Genomic DNA, 18,797 nt, shown 5'->3' with positions numbered 1-18,797 from the left:
TGATGCCAGGGTTTTGTATTCCATGTATTCCCTTTTTCAAGGGTAACTACTTAATTATATTGGATATGGGTATCCTTTTTATTCTTTCTGGTTTTAAATCTCACGGAGAAGAAATATTTCTGTGACAACTGGGGACATCACACTGTAAGAAACAGCCAGATCATGAATGCCTTAGTCTATATGAATCTACTCGTTGCTGTTAATGTTGCTTATCTATCTTCCAGAGAAGAAAAACCAGAAGCTAGGGAGGTGTGAAAACACCTTAAAAGAGTGTTGGCTCGTGCTTGGAGAATTGCCCTGAGGAAAGGGACAGGGGAGGCTAGAAAGTCCTCGACAGCAAAACAAATTTGTGATGGGATGTTGAAGTCTGCAGATGAGAGGAAGAGAGAAAAGGAAGCGCGTGTTTGCACAAGAGGTCTGTTACCTATCAGGCCCTTCAAGGCCAAAGGAAGCTGTCTGGAAACGGGGAGGGAAAGAACCTCCCTGTGATCTGGAGAAAGCACTGGAGTAAGAAGGAGGGTGGAGAGCCTGAGTATGTCAGACGACCGTGTTCTAAACTGAAGGAGCTTTTCAAAGTGGCTAGGGAACATGTATGCTGAAAACCTATGTTTCTCTTGTGCTAGCTAGAGTCATTGTCTTTTGAAACTGATGGGCTTTGTAAGTGCTTCTGGTGTGCCTGGCCACTTCAGCGCAGAGCACCTACGTGGACGGTTTATAGAACCGTTAAGGTTGGAAAGGACCTCTGAGATCATCGAGTCCAACCTGTTAACCTAACTGCCTAGTCCACCTCTAAACCATGTCCCTAAGCACCACACCCACACTTTTTTGAATACTTCCAGGGACTGTGATTGCACCACTTCCCTGGGCAGTCTGTTCCAATGCCTAACCACTCTCTCCGTGAAGAAATTTTTCCTAATATCCAATCTAAACCTCCCCTGGCACAACTTGAGCCCATTTCCTCTCGTCCTATCGCTTGTTACTTGGGAGAAGAGACCGATAAGGTCTCCCCTCAGCCTCCTCTTCTCCAAACTAAACAACCCCAGCTCCCTCAGCTGCTCCTCGTAAGACTTGTGCTCCAGAGTATGGGAGTATGCTGAAATTACTGTGTAGGTTTGATGTAGCTGGCCCACAGCCTCTGCTCCAGTGAGTCCCACGGACAGCCAATAACCTGGGGGACTGTGAGGGAGGGTGACTGTATCCCACTGAGAGTCAGCATCTCTAGTCCAAAAAATAAAACTTACCAACAGCTTTCACAGCACAGTGGCTCCTGGTGATTTCCAGGTGTATGTTTTGACTGCTGCCTCCTCCTCCCCTCCCAGCTCTCTTGCATCCTCTCACTGTCTCTTCCTGCAGCCCCTGTCATCTCTTCCACAGCCTCTTTCCCTCCAGGGATTTGCAGAGATGTGAGCAAGAGGGCTGCATGGCAGAAGCGGCATGAACATGGCAGAAGCAGCATGGGCCGTTGTTCACCTGGCAGGGCTGTGGGTCTCTGCTCCTTTCACTCCCCCTCCCTGAAATACGGCATCTTGCAGCACTATAGCTGCCTCTCCAGGGTCATGTTGTGTGGAACAGAGCGGGAGCCATGGTGAGCATCTCCATCGGAGGGACACTTGTCGTCTTCTGGGGTGACACCATGGCGTGGTTCAGGTAGGACGGCTCTGGAAATAGGATGCCCCTGCTGCTCTTCCCCTCCTCGCTCATGCTGGCTCATCTCCCTGGCTGGAAATGCTGCTGCATGAGCACAGGTGAGCCAGGTCAGCGCCCGGCAGGATACATCTCAGGTTGGTCAGGAAAGGTCACTGATGTCTGCGATGGTTCTTGCTGTGAAGCATAATAAAATGGTACCTTCATACATTTGGTTTGAATAAAAACCTTAATAGACTGATCCCATTGTTCACTTCTGGCCAGTTCCTTTTCTGTTGATCATAGCTTAGAGTGCAAGAGAAGCTGTAACCACCCTTTGCAGCGAACTAGTAAGCCTGTATAAGTAAGTGTGCGTATTCCCCTTGCCGCTAAGGTGACTACAGTACTACATATTTCCTGTTCATGACAGAATGTAAAATATGTGCTTAACTATCCTTTAAGTCAGTGGGGCTAAAGCTGACGATGTGCTCACATCCTTTCCTGACCTAAGGTGTATAATGAGATGGAGCCTGACGTCCCTATTGGCATTCAAATAACGCCTTCCTGACACAGTCTGCGAAAACAGCTTTACAGCTCGGTAATAAACATTCCTATTTGAGATTCTGCCCTCAAGTGGGGGCTATGCATTACCAGGATTTTAAATGCGCTTTTAGCTCAGACTGATGTAACTAAGGTGTTCTTTTACATATCCCATGGCGGGGAGGTAGGAATGGACAGGGGGAGAGCAAAGGAGAGCTGTTTCAGGTCACAGTCTTCTCTAATGAGTAACTCCCTATAAAAGTCAAAATAGCTGTGTGGTACTGGAGCTTCACCATATGTGTTCTATTTTGTAAGGTCAAGGCATAACTACCAGCATCAGGCACGCAGAACTGACTGACTTCACCTCAGGCAGAGAAGGAATATCTAGTAAAATGAATGATGTTTCTGACAATGTGGCATTCAGGAGAGGGCAGGTCACACACCCAAATGTGTTTTCTTTCTAAGGAAAAATCTCCAAAAGAGAGGGCAGATTCTGTTAGCATCTGGGGGATTTTTTTTTTTTTTTGTCTTTTCTTGGTTTCCTTGGTTTTTTTCTCCCATAGAAATCTTCTGGTCTTGGTGCTTAAAACTATCTGGCAGTAATGTTTACGAGTTTCCTCACCCATGTCATTTTTACTGACTACAGAAAAAGAGTCCTTTCCAAGGTGCATGCCTATACACATGTAGCAGACACCTCTCATCCCCGCTCTCCTCCGCTGTGCTGCCCAGGAATGCAGGCAGATTGGGTAGTAACATTCAGATGTGAGCAGCAAGCACTGCAAAAACCATGTCAGCCTGCACGGGTTGTCTGTTCTGATTTGAGAAAATCTGTTGAAGGATGCAGCAGGGGAGACAGGCTGTGGAGAGGAGCTTAGGAGACCAACATCTAAAAAGGGAAGCCTTGCGAAAGAGCCAGGAGTTGTGTTTAAGGAAGGCAGATTGATCTCCTTGATGTCAGGCAATGAGACTTGACAGATGAGCAAAGTTTAAAAAAAAAAAAAAAAGTTTATATCTACCCCAGAGATGATGTTAAGGCTACTGAGAAGTCGAGAATGAACACAAAATATATACTTTGAGCCTTGCTGCAGTGTGTTGCAGTGCATGCATACCTTGGATTTCAGTTTCTGGGAGGAGACTACAAAACTGAAGGATGCTCTGCCTGCCCTGGGGGCTGAGCAGCAGCCAGCGTGTATGACCCCAGCCTGATATCTGCACTGAACCTTCTGTACCAGAAAGGAGGATGTGAAAACTTTAAATTGCTCTCCCTCTGGCTGTGCTGAGGGTTAACATCCATTTCTTCTCAGCTAGTGAACGGGCTTGCAAGGCAGAAGCCTGCAAGCTACACGGAGGCTTTTTGTGGTTGCCCCTCAGCGTGCTGCCTGAGCCTGGGACAAGTAAAAGCAAAAGCAGCGGAGACTCCGAGGGGCTCAGTGACTTTTAGGTGCTGGCAGAGAAGTTTGATTTTGCTTGCAAAGTTAACTAAGGAGTGACTTGAGAGACACTGGGGGAGATGCTGTTAGGGCTTGGAGAAACATAATGAGTAAGATGTTCCTGGTGCTTCTGGTTGCCATGCTCTGACTACCCTTGGATCAAAACTGTGCCTCGGTGGCTAGTGCTCTCTGGTGGGACCTCTCTCTGTAGCTCTGCTCCCAACCCTGCCTTTGACTTTGGCCAAGTTTCTTGATCTCATTGTGTGCATGTGTTTCCTTCCCTGCGAAATATCTCCTTGCCTTTGAGATATTGGAAAGAAGGATCATAGATAATGGCGAGGGCTTTGCAGTTATGACTGTCTTCCTGCATCTCTATAGGTCACGCATGTTACCATTGCCTCAAAATATTGCAAGGACTTGCCTGCGAGTCACATCAGAGTTCCCTGGATGAACGGAGTCTACAGTTCTCTCTGCCTACTCCACTGCTTGCTTCTGGACATTTCTCTTCTGAGCTAAATTGAAATGCCTGGGTCATAGTCTGATCAAGCTTATCTGAAAAATATTTTTCATATAGTTACAAAATGGGAGAACTTGTTCATCCAAAACCTTTTATAAGAAATGGCTTTAAACCAAAGATAACATATCCTTCAAATGATTTTTAACAAGGCACAGGTATCAAAATCCACATCAGACCGTGAAGTAACTCAGCCTTGTATAGTTGTGCAGGCACATTGCATTAAATTGCTGTACCTACTGATGAAACAAATGAATTTTGAAACTTGGTGTTTTCTTTGTTATTTCTTCCCTCCTTACTAGATAGATTTTTATTATATCTGTAATTCTTTGATGTTAGACATTTTACTGAAAGTAATAACTTACCAAGGTTTTTTTTATTGAAGAAACCTACCACTTAAAATTCTCAATTAGCAAGTTTTAAAGTGTAGCTTAAAAAATTGCAAATTAAAATGGCTTTTGTTTCTGTCACTGTCTGAAGTCCTGAGTCTTGTTCTCTTGAGTAGCAGATAACATTTGAAAGACTGAACACATTTAAATAAGTGGGGACATTTTTGCTAAGAGGGCTTGAAAGGGAGAGGGACTGAGTGGGTTACTTGTGTGGGTGATGAATCGATTAGATAAAGCTTCAGGTTTTGTTTATGGAGTTGCCTAAAAGCATAGCCAAAGAATAAAGCAGTTGATTTCTCTCTTTCTTATTCCTTATCCTTTAGTCATATGCTTGCGACATCACATACAATTGGTATCCATGGAAATTATATCATAGCAGGAGCAGCTGATGAACTCTTGGGAAATAAAGATCCCATTTTCATGCAAATATTCTAAATAGCAGAGGTGAGGAAGAAAAATTGATTGATAAATAGAATTATTTCTGTCTTTTAGAGTATATTTCAGTATTTTCCTTGAGGCAGCAGTAGCTTTTTGAAATTGTGTTCTTGCTGAACGCAAACTTTCCTAGATCAGTGTGCGTGTATGCAAGTTATGATGAAGAAAGCAAAGTTTAAAATAATGCACATTGATTTTGTGATGAAATATTCTAGAAACTCCTTGTGTAATTTAACTTTATTGTCGGAATACAATCCAATAACCTCAGAAAGAGCAGGCACCTTTCTTTTAAAAGCTAGATTGAAAGAGAGATGAATTGCGTGCTAGGAGCTGGACACTGGTGATCCATGTCACATGCAAGCTGTCTCTCCGTGCCACCTCAATAATGCACTAAAATCCTGTCTTTCTCTCTGCTCTTAAATGAGAGCAGCATAGTATTCAAAAGACTGCTCTTTCTGTAGTATTCCCAGTTTTAGAATGTACCTGCACTAAGATGAACATTTGCTTTCTGCCCTGCTGCCAGCACATTTTAATGCAACCTCCTGAAGTGGGATGGTGCTCCAGTCTGTATTTCTGCCCAGGCAAAGGTGTAGATTAATGTCCTAAATTGGGCTTCCTGACTCCTATTTCTCTTGAAAACTATGGACGGAAGCTTCAGTGAAGTAGAGGTTATTATAACACCTCAGATAGATAGCAATAGTGGGAAACTTGCCATAAAGAAACGCAGTTTCTTGACAAAAATCTGAATCTGAATTCTCTCAGTGCCAGGAGGCACACAAGGCGCGAACATCGTTCTTCCACTTCGATCGGTCTGCGGCTGCGTGCTCTGGAGTCCCAAGGGCCACAGCGCAGTCTTCTGTTGGTTTTTTCCTCAAGACATGACCGATCCAGTTCCATCTCCTCCTCCTCACTTCATTACTGATTTTCTCCATCTCCGAGTTGATGCTTGTTGTTTCTGCAACTTTTTTTTTTTTTTTTTTTTTTTTTTTTTTTTTTTTTCCCCCAGGAGGAGGTAGTTGGCCTCCTGCCCAACCCCCATGACTTGGAGGGTGTAGCAACGATTAGGAACCTGGGGATGAGGGGAAAACTTGAAATGGGTAACCCCTTTAAATGATGCCTAAAATGGCATTGAGGTGTTTCCAAATTTTGAAGCTACAGGGAGGGACTACTTGGACTGTAACTAGGGACAGTATGTTAAAATAAAGGAAGGGGGAAATTTAAATATTTGGAGGAATTGTGTTCTGATAGCATTAGTGCAACCGGTAATGGCAAAAACACAGCTTTGGGGACCAAACCGTTGTTGAACAAAAATGTCTGCCGTTTGATTTGTATTCCAAACTAACAGACACTTGAGGGTTTTTTCTTTTTTTATCCCTCTTTTTTCCTTTTCCTTTTTCTGCTGCTACTCAGTGGAGTGATGAATAGAATAGAATAGAATAGAATAGAATAGAATAGAATAGAATAGAATAGAATATTTCTGTTGGAAGGGACCTACAACAATCATCTATCTAGTCCAACTGCCTGACCAATTCAGGGCTGACCAAAAGTTAAAGCATGTTATTAAGGGCATTCTCCAAATGCCTCTTAAACACTGACAGGCTTGGGGCATCGACCACCTCTCTAGGAAGCCTGTTCCAGTGCCTGACCACCCTCTTGGTAAAGAAATGCTTCCTAATGCCAAGTCTGAACCTCCCTTCGTGCAGCTTTGAACTGTTCCCACGCATCTTATCACTGGATATCAGGGAGAAGAGACCAGCACCTCCCTCTCCAGGAGGTTCTCCTCCTCAGGAAGCTGGAGAGAGCACCTATACAGTAGTATAGATCAGGCGTAGGCTGATACAACAGAAAATGTTGGCATGAGTATTTACTTAGGAGGGATTTTGCTTCAAACCATATTGACTTGTCCCTGCTACGGTGAACATGTTATCAGGGTTTCCACTGCAATCCACATCAAGAGCCTGTAATTTGTTGCAATAAAAACTTCCAGTCTGAAATTTCCCTCCTGTTGTGTGAACCCTGCAAAGAGCAGTTGTACATTTAAAATACTTATTTTAAATGCTTTCTAAACTAGACTAGCAGGACAACTGCTGATGTTTGCACCTGCAAGTATTTGTCCTGGAGAAGAGTTTGACAGCGTGGTGCTTGTGACTCATGGTGGGAAGAGGCAGCATCATGGCACAGGGATGCCAAATGTCACCTGTGTGATACAGGTCAGAACTATTGAGTATTTAATAAAACAGCTAAATTGCCCCAATTGCTTTGATAATAAAGTGGCTGCTGAGCCTGCCAAGTAAATAATTAATTTCCAGTACATATTCGGCTCTTGTGGCTGGCAGCCACCTTTTGTTTCACAGACCATAACTGGTTGGCACTATTAGGCTAAGGCAGAAGCCTTTAAATAGAGATTAACAGGCACATTAACTTTTAGCACGTAAATAATCTGCATTCTTTAAAAGGTTGTGTGTGTATTTACAGAACAAAATGCCATAGTCTGCCCTTCTAGCTCTGCCTCCCTAGTCTTTTGTGTACTGAGATCACCAAGACCTCTCTGCGACCGGTGTTTGTAGTTGTGGCAAATCTCCCTATCGTTTTTAAGAGTTGGTACAATGGCTTTCTGTTGCTTCCAGAGAACAACCACACTCAGTTGTTGGGCAATACTCAGGGCACCCCACCAGGGATATTTTTCTTCGTTTTTAAAGAAGAGAGGTAGGAGTGAAAGGGTGGCATTGAGGCGCTTTGGGGGTGCCTCCTCTACAACTTCAGCCATGAAGAGGGAAGGGCCAGCGCAGCCGACATATGCAAGGAAGGAAATGTGTGCATGTGCTGTGTTTGGGTTTTAGTCTCTTACCTGTAAATTGAAATAGTACCAGTTCCACTCACTTGTGTAAAGAGCTATTTTGGTCAGTCCTACCCTCCTTTTAATTTAAAAACTCTTACAAACAGGTGTTTATCTGTCTAGGGTCCCTGCCACCATTGTCAAATATGTCACTGATTAAAAAAAGAAAACAAAAGTAAAACCACCTCCGCTTCCCAAACACTGGGACGTGATGCTCTGTCTTTTCTTTATTCCACCTGTCACGTGCCTGCAGATTCACTGTGCAAAGTCAAAGGGGAAGAAACAAAATGATACCAAAGACTCAATAATATCTACCTTGCCTTTGACTCTCTTCACGCTCTGTCACAACCCTAACGTAATTTAAGACGCCTAAGAGGTATTCACGGATATGCTGGCTGGTGCTCAGAATCTTAGGGAGCCTTTTAAAAAATTTATGAATTTGTAATATAAAACAGGTAGTTGTGTGAGCCAGCTAAAGCCATGCTTACTTTATAATGGAGAAGTGGCAGTGAATGCAGTATAGCTTGCAATATCCAAGAGGGATATGTACTCACCTGTGATTAACCTTCCTTGGCCATTAAATGTCACAGTTGGTGCGTACACATGGAGCAGAAAGAATATATATTTGTCAGTAAAAAGGTGACTGAATGAAAGAAGTCATGAAATGACATTTTTCAGTAGGTTTGTCATAGCTGGAGCGTGGAAGAAAATTGCTTTCTGTAAATCTTGGCCCAACAGAACAAAACACACATTTCTTTCCAGTTGGGAAGCCATACTCATAGACATAATGAAAGCATTGTGTGCTCTGACTTTTGCAAACTCTGATGGAAACCAATCTGCAATCTTGACAGACATGATCTTTTGCAGGATGCACTGTTCATTTACAGCAGCTAGAGACCTCAATTAATTTACGAACGAGGACAGCAGGCTGTGAACTCCCTAGCTCAGCCTAGGTGGAGATGTCCCTGTCTGAATTTATGTTCTGGTAATTTAAAGAGATTTATACAAAGCTTTTCTTTCATTTTGAGAGTAGATTAAAATTCTAATGGAAACCATTTGTATGCATTTGTTGAATTGAATCATATTTATTGCTGTATGAAAAGAGGAGAGAGAAAAAGAAAGAAATGCTGAAAAACTTTTTGCCAGCAATAAAGTTAGTGAGGCAGGAATAAATAGGTACAGAGGCAGAAAGAGCCCAAACCAGAAAGTAATACTTAGTAGAGCCTGTAGAAAACCCACTGTTTTATAAAAGCATAATGAAAGCAATTTACACCTGTTTCTGAACAAATAGAAAATAGGCTGCTACCCACTGTGCATGGTCTCTCAGTTCTTTAATTCATCTGGTGAGATACTTCTTAATGCTTGAAAAAAACAGCTTCATTGTGGACATGTTGTTTGCAGCTCAGAACATGCACTCTCACTCTGGTAGGGCTGTGATTTTTCTGAGGGGTGTGATGGTCACACAACCTATTCATTTACTCCTGGAACGACTTTCTGAAAGCTCGTAGATGACTTTAGAGCAGAAATCCCATTGAAGGGGAAGATGTTATTAAGACTTACACTTCTGGACCTAGTTAACTCATACCCTTTGTTCTAATATGACTATTTTGGTTGGGGTCAAGCTTTTGGATTTTCTTTTGATGGAATAGTTACAAGTACCACACATCACACAGGGGCATGTGCCAATACAACATGTCTATATACAGGAGGAGGAATAAACCAGAAGAATACTTATCCAAGAATTACTATAATTTTACTTGGCAGTTGTCTTGTCTGAGCTGTGATCAATAGAGTTAACCTGGGAGACTTTTGTATGAAAAGGAGTATGTAAATATTTGAGCTGTTCCTGAAAAGACTTCTTTGTGAGAGAAATTTACTTTTATTAGCTGCCTTGGTAAAGTGAATGCATGTACTCCTAAAGCTATTGACAGTGCACACAGATGTAAAAGTATTCTCCCTGAATGCCTCAGAGCTGGGATCCTGTTTCCACATCTGAATGTAGAAGTCCAGGCAAACTGTTGGCATTACACAGACACAACAATGCATTGATAGATAAGATAAGGAAATGTTGGTAAGGACTGCAACAAGTTCAGCTAACGTGCTGTACAGCCATGTGCACCAGAATAAAGGAAGGGGTGTCAGAAGGGAAGGTAATAGCGAGGAAAGGGCCAGCTCTCAGTGGGATGGGCTGTAGCAGGCAAGAACACACTGATAAACCAGTAAGATTTGAAAACATTAATTCTGTATGGTCTTAAGTTAGTCTTTATGATGTGTGTTCTCCTGAAATGCTCAAACATATCTGGGGAAACCAATATCAACTAATAAATTATTGTGTTTCTTTGGGCATTCTTCATGCCAAATCTGTGAATTTAATTCCATCAGTATCAAGATAAAGTGACCCTAGATGATAAATATCTAGAATATAAATGAAGAACTAATGCAGGGTATAGACATCCTAAAACGATCAGGGTTAGATGTGATAATATTAATGTGTTTTAAAGGCTGGCCAAATTAAACTTAGGACCAATTTCTGACATTATTATTCACATTAAATAGTAGCATGTTTTATCCGTAACTCCACTGATGATCTGTTAATTTCTAGTAAGAATTTCATCCACAAAAAACAGGGGTCACAGAGCATAAAAAAATAGGAATCTCATTAAAATCAATAATCTTTTCATTAATTTCTAAAAGATATCAGCCAAAAACATGAAGCACTATCCTTTAAAGTGTATCCATATTTTGATAAACTTTAAAAAAGGTAAAAACGGGGCTCATTTTTGCAAGTAGTTGAGCATCTAGGCCAGGTTTTCCTGAGGAGCAAAGTGGCTCAGGCGTAGATTCAGTGTGATTCCTGTGCCCTAACTCAGTATCTCTTAATGGCATTACTTGAGCAGCTGCTAATTTTGAACAGGATAGAAGAATTGAGTCCTTGATAAATTACCATCAGCCGAGCTATCTAAAAGCATTTCTTTTCTGGGCTATCCTGTGGCAAAAGCAGGCATAAATCACTATGCCTTTATTGTATGGCCCCCTGGAATGTAAATCTTTTCCTTCTGCCTTTTATCTTAACTTACATTTCATTGAACTATACAGTGAAATTTTTTTTTTGGGGGGTGGTAAATTAATACACTGCATTTTCCTTCCACACACATTCTTCATTGCCTGTAGGGATTTCATTTGACAAAGGCCTCGCTAATGGAAATGCAAATTTTCTACCTGTCATAGAGTACGTTTGACTCTGCTGTTTGTCAGAGCAACACATTCCTCAAAAGCGTCATTACTTTGACTTCTCAGAAGCCAGGGGAATTGTGTCTGCACCTACCAGGGCTCTGTTTGACCTAGCAGACAGTAAAGAACATATTTATGTAAATTTGAATGAGAAATATTAGCTTATTCAGTTCTCTGCTATAAATAAAAACCCACATAGATTGAAAGCCTTATTAAGCTTTGATTTATTGTAGCCAGTCATCCATTTCCTGTTTAGTAGTTTTGTTGCACTTTAATAGACAGCAACTTCTTCTTTCATTTTCTAGTGATACATTAGTGATTCTAGTTCTGATAATAATCCATCTAATCTAATCTTATCTTTTGAGGGTTGTAGAAAACCACGTGCATAATAGTGGAGAGATCCTTGAGCTACACGATTTAGCAGATTAGAAAATGTCCTTTGTCTTTACTGTTCCACTCTAAATAGAGCAGACAGCTTCACCAAACTTTTAGTAGTGGAATTGTCCAACACAAATATACAAACTTTTAAGGCAAGGAATAGAGAAATAAGCCTCTGGGTTGCCATACTCATATAAAAACTGAAAAAAAAGAATGCTTCATATCCTCAGCAAGAGAAAACCTTTGCATTCACTTTTTGAGAATTTGCACTTTTGTTACTATCTAAATCTCAGTGGCCACAAAAGGTTGTGTTTAGGGCAAACAGTAAGTGAAATCCTCATGTCCTTTAAGTAGTCTGTAAAATTCCCAGTGACTAGGGAGATGCAGGAGTTTGTGTGCCCTATGTTAGTCCAGCTGAACAATACTAACAGGATATATTTACATAGCTGACATCCGCGTTTGAAAGCCTTCCCTAGTGCCCTTTCTAGCCTAAGCAATATGTTTTCTAACTCTTCTCCCTCTGAAATCAACGCCCTTGAGTAATCACACTTCTTTTTTTTTAAATCCTGCTCTCTATTTGCTCTTTCAATTTTATCTAATTCTTTTCTTTCCTGGAGGGCTCTACTCATTCCTGCGGAATTGTAGCATTTCTTCACCTCCACTGTCCTTGAGTCTTTCTTCTCTTCCTGATCCACTCATCTTCCACTAGTGCCCTTTACAAAGCCTCTCTCACTTACCATCTGTGCTTCATCTCAAAGAGGTCCTTTCCTTCTCTTCTGCAGTTTGGCTCTTGGATGAAAGAAGAACTAGGGAAAATCATGGCTAGTGCTAATACCTCACACCAGTAACTTCTGCGGTTCACATTCTCTGTGTTCAAACCAGGTTCCTGTAGGGACATTTAGAAAATGAAACGCCACGGTGTCACTCCTGCCTGAACAGGCAGGTGTTTCTTGTTTTCATTGACTAGGTTCCAGTTCCAAGTTTTAATGACTGAAGAATAAAGGAAAGGAGCTGAATGCCCGACACATAGGGGCACAGGTCTTATGGTACAACAGACAGCAAAAGATCACTTAACTACAGTTTTTGCATGGTGATGATCTTCACAAACATAGATTCTTCCCTCTGCACAGACGGGAGGAGACCAGCAGCAGCCAGGGCTGCTCTTTGTGAAGGTAGGCAGTGATTTCGAAATGCTGCTTTCTGCAGAGACAATTCTACTGAAATGGAGGATGCTTTCCAAAGCTGGAGTTGCAACAAAGTATTTACTTAGCCATAGAGATCATAATGTTCCATGGTTTATTTGAATTATTAAAATGCAATACTGCATAATAATCATTATTGCAGAGCTTCAAAACACTTACTGACAATGCAGTCTTGGCAAAGTAAGTACTAGTCTTTTTAATGGACAGTTGTTGCAACAGAGAAGGGGAAACCTGTGTTTCAGACTAAGCTGTGCTGTCCAAAGGGGCAGAAGGTATCGATTGTAATATCGATTCCATACAGGTTTTTGTTGTTGCTTTATATTTTAAAAATACCCCCCTCCCCATCCTCTCTCAACAGATCAGATGTCACTTCACTTTTCTTTCCTTGAAATAACACTGGAAGCAGATTGTTGACAGCTTCAGGCTTCTGCACAGTCAGCATTATAAGAGAACAGGATAGACATGAGCAAAAGTCAAATGGTCTCCTAGGAGCTCCAACCCATTAAAACAATTGCTAAGGGCGCAAGAGCACAATAAACATCTGCGGTTTGTCTCCCCAGCACACCACATGCCTTTCAGTTTGCCTCTGCTTGGAAATGGGCTTGAGTTGTCTGATTGGACCCAGATGTGAACTTGCGGAGTTCAAGGCTTTTCAGAGCTTGGATTTTGGTTCCAGGCTGAGGCTGGGAGTCGCTGTAAAGTTAGGTTCCAGATCAGCACTCCCTCAGATTTGACAACGCTTTAACAGTAATTTTTATTTTCAGCTCTGCTCCGCTAGGAATTGCCTCATTGCAAGCATCCTGATCTACTGGGCAGTCCTCATTGGAACCAAATGCTGCGATAAAGAAAGTAAGCACCTTCATAAGGTTCCCCGTGCAGGCTGTCTTCCTCATTAGTCACCATCAGTCACTGGTTTTAGCTAAATTGACGTTAAAAACATATGCCTTGCCACATAATCATCAAGTTGCTGCTACAGAACATTTTATTACCTTGATTTTGTGACAAAATACATATTCATATTTTACTTTAAAGACAGATTTTAGCAATCTAAATTATACCAACCTTGACATACTAATTAGAAAACAACAATTTCATATGGAAATGTTTATCACAGCCCTATGCTTAAATGGGAAACATCTTTCACTTACAGAACTATAATGTCTCCACTATGGCCAGATAGCTACCATAAATAGGTTCAACAAAAAGAAAAGTGAACTAAGACTCTGGAAAACTCTGTTTTGGTTGTACACTGTTTTGGTAACAAATGCCTCTCATTGGTAATTCAGCCTCAGGGATGAAATGTAGTTTAGAGGGTTAAGCAGAAAGGAAACAACTGATTTGTTACTTTAAATTAACTAAAACTATTTGATCAGAAGAGATGAGAATTAAGACATTGCAATAACTTAATAGTATGGTAAAGGTAAATCAGGCAGTGCTCAATTTACCTGTAACTGTGTGATTATGCATTGCAATGGAGAATAAACATGATCTTGTTAGCAATAACGATATTACTCTTAAGTCTTTGCTTAAATACTTAATGGAGGAGGAAATGAGAGACAAATAACACCCTAAGTAGGCTGGCATAGGAAGCAACAGTTGTAACTCCAAGTGCCTCACTCTGCACCCACTCCCATTCCGAAAGCTCAAAGCAGAAATCATAAAAGTGAACACAACCCTTTCCGAGTTGGAGTTGTGTTTGTTTATTAATGGAAAGATTGTTTCAATGCATCACAATCACAAGCCTTCCTTCCATTGCAGCAGTGGACTAATTTGCTGGACAGTCACTCTGGTGTGCAATGTAATGGTGAGTGAGACCACAAAGTGCTGGGAAAGGCAATAGGAATAATGCAATACAGATGGCGGATTATTTGCATTTAACAAAAGAAGGCACAGTTCCTGTAGCTGACGAAAGCTTATCTAAATGCACCTATGCATATCTGTATGCGTGGCAGAAGAGCAGAGGGAAGGCATGGCACTGGGTAGGATTTCTTATAGGCAGAGTAGGTAAGGCAAAGATATGAGGGACAGAGCCAGGCTCTGTCCTGGAGATGGTGCAAGGGAGCGTGGGTGGAAGCTGGATGGCTGTGCTGGATGAACAATGTCACAAGAGGCATCACCCACTGGTGGCTTAAATAACTTGAATAGGGAAGATCGGTGTCTGCCTGTTTTGAAGTTGCACACTCGGTGCTGCGGTTCTGCCAGGCAGAGCCAGTATATATTTCTGGCTAGGGAGTGGAGGCGATGCTGGCTGGTACTGGAAATGAAATAGTAAATAATCCCAGAAGCAGGCAGAGTACGGGTAGAGGGAGCAAAGCAAATGAACATTATCTTTTATTCTGCAAAGTTCTCAGTACAGGTATTGTTTCATCACAGAGCTGATTCCTGATAAACTGTCATCAGAAGAGGACTAGAAATAAAGAAAAGAGATCTTGGGATTGCTTCAGGATGCCCAGTGCAGAAAGGAGATGGGGCCTGTTCCTAACTCTGCAATGAGGGGTGAGGGGGGGGTCTTGTCAGCACTGCTGGGACAAGTTTAAGAGGATGGGAACAGGGAGGATAATCACAGCACTCTGGCAGGTGGGAAGGCATTGCAATAGAAAGGCTGACCTGCACAGAGTGAGTTACTGCCAGATGGCTCCCAGCTGGGGGACTTAAGGAGACTGTGATCTGGCCTAATCAAATGCCTGGCACCTTCTCTCCCTGCAGTGTCCAGAAAGACAAGCCTCACTGCCAGCGATACAAAGGATCAGGAGTGATGAGACTGCCTTTTACAAATACAGTCTGGGCAGTGCATGTAATTCTTTTTGTTGGCTTTCTCTCAGTGGCATTACCTTGAATATGAGGAAATTAAGGAGAAAAATTGCTATGAGCTTTGTAGGCCCTTTATCGCTTTAATCTCCTCTCTTCTCCTCTCTGCTTTCTACTTTCCTGTCTCTTGTCATCTATCTTTGCAGAGACAGTGACCAAGTTAAGCTAAACAACAATTTAGATTTGCTTGTGACTGATTTGATTTCTGCTTTCAGAAACTGTTTGAAATTGTCTAAATGTATTATTTTAACTAGGACTAAATTTTTAATGCAAATTCCGGGATCACCAGAGCAAGAATTCAACACAGATCTACTGGATTTAAGGAAGGGAAAAAAATACCTGGCATGTCTATGGGGTGGAAAAGCAGACTATACAATTTCTTGGATTCTCTTTAGAAGGATGCAAGGGAAGGGCAGGAAAAACTGCATTCTGGAGCCCGTGCCATTACGGAAACTTGGCATGGTGGTTGTTAAGGTTTGTTATCGCAAGAGACTCTAAAGTTACTCGTTGAGCCTTCTGGATGGTTAGTGCAGAGCATGCAAGGGCTGTTTGTGTTAAGTTGTATTGATTGCCTTGTGTATAATTTAATAAAGTTGAAGCCTGCTTTCTTTCCTCGCAGCTATATGCTGCATCTGTCCTTGTTGGAGTGTTCCCATGGCAATCGTGGGCTGGATTTTTATTAGTTTGATTTACTCGATAAATAAATAGAAAAATAAAACAAGATAATTACCCAACAATGAATAGCTACCATACGAACACAGTGAAAACTACACCAAAGGCCACCGGCAACAGGCAACACTTCTAGTTAAAAGTAGTGCAGAGATTCCCAATGTAATTTTTTGACCTTCATTGGCCCTTCTTCCATCAGGTGTCAGGCTCTGTTGCTTATATGAGTTTCACTGCATACAAAATGTCTCTCCTGGATTCTCATGTTCATACCGTTGTTATTCTTATTTACGCAGCGGCAGCAGCTTTTATGCTCTCTTACTACTTAGTCTGAATAGTTACATTTGCAGGGAAGAACCTTCCCTCTTTTCTCCCTGGAGAAGTGGTAGAAAAACCTGTACTAATAACGCAAACATCTATGCTTCAGCTGAGGTTTGCTCTCCTAACAGACTATTACATGAACACACCGGCAGGCTGCTAACAGGCCCCCAGCTCACTCAGGAAGTCAGCATTGCCAGGAGATGTGGGGATCTGGCTCGACTCCTGGTGACCTTGGGGCAGGTGGAGGCATGACACAGGCGCCCTTTGCAAGGGGTATTGCAGCGTAGCTTCTTTTATGGAAGAACAAGAGAGGACTAGTCTGCAGGTTACTTAGAGGACAGGAAGACTTTGGTAGTAAGCTCACAAGGAAATCGCATCTGATGCTTAAAATATAGAAGGATATGTCACTTCTTTTACAATGTGGTTTGAGTCGATTTTCAGCTCACTGTTCATAAATGTTAGGAGCCTAGGCTCCTGCTATAGCGGCACGGCATTTGGTGCAGCACAGAATGGGAGAGTTGTAAACGTGGCAGTGCATTCAACACTGACAATAAAATTTGACTTGGGCTTCCCCAAGTACTTGCTCTAAGCTCTGGGAGCTGCTGATAGCTAACCATTGCCTGGCCACCCCAACAACCAGTGCTAGTGGAAAACTAGAGGATCTTTGCCATGAATCCTTGTACCCTTGAGACAGGAGGTGTAGAGCAGGAGCAACTGTTTCTGAACAGAGTCAGTCCAGGGCAGTCTCTGCTGACTGCAGGATACTTGTGTTTCAGTCAAGAACTGTTTAAAATCCTAAACTTTATATGAACTAACAGGACAAGAAAAATATTTCTTCTGAATGTTCATTGCACTGCTGATCAGAACGTGCTATGCAGGATGCACCCAGTGGTGTCCAAGCAGCATACCAAGCTAGGCTTTTAATCAGAAATAGATACTGTTATCCCTTTGAAGATCTCCTTTTTCTCTAAAGGATCTCACACAAGTGCAAAACTAAGAGCATCTGCTGAATGGTTAAGGACATGCCTGAGTATGAAAAGCCTCTAAACTGATGTTTGGAAACTGGCTTCAATGATCATTGAAAGGCAGCTGTAATACAAGCTAACATTTGAGGCTCTTACAGGGAACTGTGGATCCTGTTTCAAATCTCATTTCCATGAGAATTACATCAGCACTTAAGTCTTCCACCACTGTTGGTGGAAATGTTTTTAAAATTACTGCTAAAATGTCGGTGCCTTTGTGGAGAAACTGTCATTAGGAGAAGATTCCCATGACAGCAGCCTGTTCCCACCATTAGACCTGTAGAAAGTGGGAGTCTTGGGGCCTGTTTCTTGACTCTGCTCCTGGCCTGCTGTTGCCTGCAACTCTTATCATCTCTCCGTAACATGGGCAAAAAGCTTGGCTTCTTTTGTGCAATGTTATGAGCACTTCAAAGAGCGATGTTTCAAAAGAACTAAGTTTTATTAACTTCTCACCTCCTCCTCTCCCCTGCGGTGTGAAATACTACAAGACCTGTGGCCTTGGAAGGTGTGTAGGCTCCCTCACGAGCCTCTCGCTGCTGCTACTGAGGCCAGCTTGCCTAGCGGGAGCGCTGAGCAGTGGGCCACTAATTGTACAATTTCACCCTAGGAAACTTTCTACTTCTGCCTAGGGTAATACCCTAGACAGATACTGCTTTAGAGTTATTACAGCCTGAATCAGAAGTTTGGGAGGGGGGAGAATGAACAGTTTCACCTTGGCTTTCCTCAGTGGAGTAGTGAGAGAATATGTCCTAAAATAAACGGGAAGAAAGTTCTTAGATGATGCTTCTCAGTCCGAGGAATTAATATGTGCTCTCTCTGGGTGTGTAGATCATCAAGATACCATTAACAAGGTTTAGTTGCTGGTCTTGTGAGCATGTGGTGCACTGGTCTTCTCAGGCATTTGCAAAGCACTTGAGGGAAAAGCCTGGTGGCTTGGAGATGGGAAAAATGACCCTGTTCCTCTGCCACTCTGTCTGAGGCTTGGAGTGGCTTGGAAATGACAAGCAGAAGTTTGTAACCCTCGTTAGACGGTGGGACAGCCCCTTCCATTTCAGAGATCCCTGGTCTTCAGCCCGTGCCTATTCTTCTGACTTGTGGAGACATATTAGGGAGAGAAGACAGTGTTTGAGGGGCAAATGGAGAGGAGGTCCTGTATGGTACATGTCTGCGTGCAAGATCAGAGCTTCGAGCCTTCGCCCCTGCTCCAAGCCTTGTGACCTTGCCTCCTCTGTGCCACACTGAGGTACAGAGGCTTTCTTCCTGCTCCTTTACTTGCTACTGGTGTTTTATTTAATCAGTGTTCTCTTCTTTGGCTAGTATTTCCTTTTCTTTTTATTTGTCTTCCACTTTGCTTCCCCTCTCCTATTCAGGACCTGATCCTGCTCCACCCCGTGGAGGCTGT

This window comes from Platalea leucorodia, assembly GCF_965183815.1.
Source record: "Platalea leucorodia genome assembly, chromosome: 6".
Classification (NCBI taxonomy): domain Eukaryota; kingdom Metazoa; phylum Chordata; class Aves; order Pelecaniformes; family Threskiornithidae; genus Platalea; species Platalea leucorodia.
The sequence above is the reverse complement of the archived record's forward strand: the minus strand, read 5'-3'. Positions refer to the sequence as shown.